At 35.5% G+C, this 6030-nt stretch overlaps 1 pseudogene; it reads right to left on the reverse strand.

Moving 5' to 3' along the window:
• Positions 1-3804: 3804 nt before the first annotated feature.
• Positions 3805-4290, reverse strand: LOC105553484 (annotated as a pseudogene).
• Positions 4291-6030: the final 1740 nt, after the last annotated feature.

Below are 6030 nucleotides of genomic sequence, written 5' to 3' on the forward strand. Positions count from 1 at the left end.
CACTAGTTTTGTGCAAATTGATTACAATAAGACTTGATGTGATTTTCTTCATGCTTCCTGTGCTTGGAGTTCATTAAGTTTTTTGGGAACTGTGGGTTCCCAAATTTATTTTCATCAAATTTGCATAATTTGAAGTTATTTTTTCAAAACTTCTTCTTTTTTAAAGAGAATTTCTGCATACCTTTAATCCTGTGTTCTCTAATGTCCACAAATAACATATATAACTATAGTACAACTATTATTATTTAGGTTTTTTTTATTTCCATAGTTCATTGTGGAACAGGTGGTGTTTTGTTACATGAATAAGTTCTTTAGTGGTGATTTGTGAGATTTTGGTGCACCCATCACCCAAGCAGTATACACTGCACCCTATTGTAGTATTTTATCCCTCAACAATTTCCCCTCCTTTCCCCCTGAGTCCCCAACGTCCATTTTCTCATTCTTATACCTTTGCATCCTCATAGCTTAGCTCCCACTTATGAGTGAGAACATATGATGTTTGGTTTTCCATTCCTGAGTTACTTCACTTAGGATAATAGTCTCCAAATTCGTCCAGGTCGCTGTAAATGTCATTAATTCATTTTTTATAGCTGAGTAGTATTCATCATATGTGTATGCCACAGTTTCTTTATCAACTCATTGATTGATGGGCATTTGGATTGGTTTCATGTTTTTGCAATTATGAATTGTGCTGCTATAAACATATGCGTGCAAGTATCTTTTTCATATAATGAGTTCTTTTCCTCTGGGTAGATACACAGTAGTGGAATTGCTGGATCAAATGATAGTTCTACTTTTAGATCTTCAAGGAATCTCCACACTGTTTTCCATAGTGGTTGTACTAGTTTACATTCCCACCAGCACTGTAGAAGTGTTCCCTGTTTACCACATCCATATCAACATCTATTATTTTTTAATTTTTTGATTATGGCCATTCTTGCAGGAATAAGGTGGTATCACATTGTGGTTTTCATTTGCATTTCCCTGATTATTAGTGATATCGAGCATTTTTTATATGTTTATTGGCCATTTGTATATCTTCTTTTGAGAATTGTCTATTCATGTCCTTCGCCCACTTTTCAGTAGGATTGTTTGGTTTTTTATTGCTGATTTGTTCTAGTTCATTGTAGATCCTGGATATTAGTCCTTTGTCAGATGTATAGATTGTGAAGATTTTCTCCCACTCTGTGGGTTGTCTGTTTACTCTGCTGACTGTTCCTTTTGCCATGCAAAAGCTCTTTAGTTTAATTAAGTCCCAGCTATTTATTTCTGTTTTTATTGCATTTGCTTTGGGGTTCTTGGTCATGAAATCCTTGCCTAAGCCAATGTCTAGAAGGGTTTTTCTAACGTTGTTTTCTAGAATTTTTATAGTTTCAGGTTTTAGATTTAAGTCCTTAATCCATCTTGAGTTGATTTTTGTATAAGGTGAGTGATGAAGATCCAGTTTCATTCTCTTACATGTGGCTAGCCAATTATCCCAGCACCATTTGTTGACAAGGGTGTCCTTTCCCCCACTTTATTTTTGTTTACTTTGTTGAATATCAGTTGGCTGTAAGTATTTGGGTTTATTTCTGAATTCTCTATCCTGTTCCATTGGTCTATGTGCCTATTTTTATGCCAGTACCATGCTGTTTTGGTGACTATGGCCTTATAGTATAGTTTGAAATCAGGTAATGTGATGTCTCCATATTTGTTCTTTTTGCTTAGTCTTGCTTTGGCTATGCTGGCTCTTTTTTGGTTCCGTATGAATTTTAGAATGGTTTTTTCTAATTCTGTGAAGAATGATGGTGGTATTTTGATGGGAATTGCATTGAATTTGTAGATCACTTTTGGCAGTGTGATCATTTTCACAATATTGATTCGACCCATCCATGAGTATGGGATGTGTTTCTATTTGTTTGTGTCATCTATGATTTCTTCCAGCAATGTTTTGTAGTTTTGTATTTAAGTTTTTTTTTTCCCAGCTATTGTAAATGGGGTTGAGTTCTTGCTTTGATTCTCAGCTTGATCACTTTTGGCATATAGAAGAGGTACTGATTCATGTACATTAATTTTGTATCTGGAAACTTTGCTTAATTCTTTTATCAGTTCTAGGAGCTTTCTGGAAGAATCTTTAGGGTCAAAACTTTTTCTGTTTCCTCTCTCTCTTTTCTTTCAAGGACTCCAGTTAAACGTATATCAGCTTGCATGAAGTCCCACAACTCTCTGAAGCTCTGTTTACTTTTTTAAATTATCTTTCTTTTTGTGTTTCATTTTTGATAATTTTATTTCCATATCTTCAAGTTTACTAATCTTTTCTTCTGCCTTCTCTATTCTGCCATTAATCCTATTTAATGTACCTTCCATTTCACATACTGTCATTTATATCTCTAGAACTTTAACTTGAATCTTATTTTGTATCTTACATACCTCTACTTAACTTTTTGAACACATGAAATGCAGTTATAATTCATTTGATGTCCATTCTAACATAAGGGTCAGTGCTCAGTGAATTTAGGTGAACTGATTTTTCCCTTATTATTGGTCATATTTTCCTACTTCCTGGATGCCTGATGATTGTTTTATTGGATGTCATACACAGTTAATTTTGCATTTTGGGGTGCTGGATATTTTTGAATTACTATAATTATTCTTGAACTTTGCTCTGGATGCAGTTAAGTTGCTTGGAAACAAGTCGTCTCTGGTCTTACTTTTAATATTTGTTAAGCAAGAGTAAAGCAGAGCTCAGTCTAGGGCTAATTATCTTCTACTACTAAGGCAAGACCCTCTTTGTACTCTGTCTAATGCCCATGGATACAAAAGGCTTCCCACTGTAGTTAGCAAAAACAGACTGTTCCTGGCTTTGTAAGAGCCAGAGGCACTGTTACCTCTAATTCTTCTGGGTGATTCTTTCCTTGTTCTTCCACAGTTGCTTCACATGCATATGCACTATTTTTTAAGATGGTAAAACTTCATATAGATGAAATATAAAGAAATTAATTTAAAAGATGAATATTATTATATATACCAGAATAGTTCACTTTTACCTCCTGGAACTGTTTTGTTTTGTTTTGTTTTTTAAGAAGAGGGATAACTCCCAGATCACATAACAGTTACTATAAACAAATGAGGTAGAAGTCATATGGAGAAGTAAACTATCCAGAGAGGAGCAAGGAGACTTAGCAGAGGCAGATGTCAAGTTACGCCAGAAAAAAAAAAAAAAATGTGTTTGCTGAAGGTGAGTGTTAACCTTGTTTTGTGAAAGCTATATTCCATCTGTGGAATATCAGAGATTGAGCACACGAGCACGCTGCCAGCAGAAGTCCTCTTGGACCAAATTTTGTCCAGAAAAGCAGAGGAAGTGAGCTATGCAAATAATAACAAAGAGGAGCCAGAGCTGGAAGAAACAATCTGTCTCTGTAACAGCAGAGAACTACAGAGGCTAGAAGGCTAGTCCAAGAAAATCCAGTTAATTCAAGGATGTTTTATTTTATTTTATAAATTATTGTATTTGTTCCATGATGATTTAGAGGGACTATCTTCAAACCAGTATAAATGTTTCATAAATAGTATCTCACTGTTTTCTAACCAATTGAGTAATTTGTTGCACAATGAGCCACCTCACATCTTTCAGCAAGAAATACATTAAATTTAAATAGTAAAGACATTACACAATGAATTAAGACACAATTAAAATTTGCTTTAAATGTTTTTTCAGGGAAGGAGGACACCACACTTTTACTCAATGAAGAGAAACATTTTTACAGTCCGGAGGTATTTTTGTACCGCCTATTATGCCATGAATTCATAGGGAATATGAATAATTCATAGGGAACCATTAACCAAGGGAATGGGTTCCAGCAGCTCAGGCTCCTTTCCATTGGTTCCCACAAAGCGTGCTTCTCTGAATGGAGCAGGCTGGTGCTTCAGTTGAACCCAGGTACTTTTCTCCTTGGCTTCCTCCTTTTTCTGATCATTTTCCTTCACGCATTTTGGGAAGCTATCTCAGCTCTTAGAGTGCTTAATGTATTCAATACGCACATTCATTCTCTTGGCACGAATCTTGCCCTTGACTTGTTTGTTCACAACAATGCCAACAGCATGCTGTGTGACATTGTAGACTCTTCCAGTTTTGCCACGGTAACCCTTGTGGGGCATTCCTTTTTGAACAGTATCCATTCTGTTGATGTCGACAATATCACCTTTCTTATAGATTCGCATATATGTGGCCAAAGGAACAACTCCATGTTTTCTAAAAGGCCTAGAGAATGTGTATCAGATGCCTCTCCTCTTTTCCTTTGTGTTCGTCATTTTGGTGAATTACTGGAAGACGGTGGTTCTGGCTGAAGGAAGGATGCTTTATTTTTTAAGGATTGCATTTAATAAATAAAAACGTATTATAAGAAACAAACATGGGAAAGAGCATCAAAACTTACCTACAGATGAAAGAACACTGCAAACATGTTGCCATGGAGCAAATAAAAGTCGTCACCAAACATTTTGTCACAGATTTTTAAAAAATTAATCAAGAGACTACTTTTGAAGTAAAGACCTCAAAGCAGAAACATAGGAACCCTGGGAAGATATAGAGAGACAACAGAAAGAAATAAAATATGATCTGAAACAACTCAGAAAAGAAGTAGAGAGGGGAAAGTATCCTAACAAAATAAATTGAAACTTGCACGAGGGAAAATAGGCAATATGAAAAACACAATAAGGAATATGGAGAAAATGGGAAACTGACCACATTAAAATGAAAATAAACAGAGGAGGGAACAAGGAAATGGAAAGGAAGGGGAGGGGAGGGGAGGGGAGTGGTAAGGTAGAGAAGAAGGGAGGGAGAGAGGGACAGACTAGGGAGATAGGGAGATAAATATAAATAAAAGATGTATGTTGGAGATTCACATATACGTGTTGGGAGAAGTCGCTGAAGAAAAAAAAGAAATTAACAGAACAAATTTAAGGTATAATTCAAGAGTGCTTTTGTTAAAATGAAAGACTTAAATTTTCATATTTGACAAACACACTGGGTAGAAAGAAATTGACTAAGAATGGTTAACACAAAGACATTTCCTAGTAAATCTAAGGCATTTCCTAGTAAAGCTACTGGGCTTTAAAATAAAGATTAATTTTTTTCCTAGCCAGGAAAGATAAATGTTATTTATGAGGAAAAAGCCATAGGTCATATTCATATTTCTTCACAGCAACATTCAGCAGCAGAAGACATCAGAAGGCATTCAGCATCCAAACAAGATTCTTATTGTGTATTAAGGATACAACCTTTAATGTATATCAAGGAAAGAAATATGAGTTGAGGATTCTATCCAGCAAAACTGTCTTTCAAATACAGACTATAGACAAATAGTTTTGAATCTGCAAGACCTCAGAGAATATTTTCCTGAAGGCCAAAAGGCAACCAACCAAAGAATGGGTAAATGAGGGCAAAAGGAATGATAAACAGTTTTGAAATATTTTAACTTAGAGCTAAGACTGAAATCAATGTTGGGTACTGAACCAATCCAAATGTTACACAGCAAAATGAAAAATTCATAACTATATGGCAGTTATGAGTATGTATATAAGTGCATAGCATAGTAACCACCTCCATGTAGCAAAAATTGCAAGCATTATAAGGAAATATAGGAAAGAATAGACTAGTAGTAGGAGTTTTTAATTCATACCTACCATTTCATGACAGGGTAAAAGGGCAAGAATATGAATGAGAATGTAAATAACCTTTATGGTATAACTAATAAAATAGTTGTGTCTAGACTTTTTGTTTGACATTCATAAACTCCAAAAAGTAGAACTAGTTTAGCTAACATTCTCTGATTACAGTGTAATAAACTAAAAAAACAAAGCAGGAAAACTAAAGGTTTTCTTCAGAGGGAGTTTTTTGTTGTTGTTTGTTTGTTTGTTTTTTGAGACAGAGTCTCACTCTGTCGCCCAGGCTAGAGTGCAGTGGCCCGATCTCGACTCACTGCAACCTCTGCTTCCCGGGTCCAAGTGATTCTCCTGCCTCAGCCTCCTGAGTAGCTGGGATTACAGGTG

The sequence above is a fragment of the Mandrillus leucophaeus genome, unplaced genomic scaffold, assembly GCF_000951045.1.
Source record: "Mandrillus leucophaeus isolate KB7577 unplaced genomic scaffold, Mleu.le_1.0 Scaffold1167, whole genome shotgun sequence".
NCBI lineage: Eukaryota > Metazoa > Chordata > Mammalia > Primates > Cercopithecidae > Mandrillus > Mandrillus leucophaeus.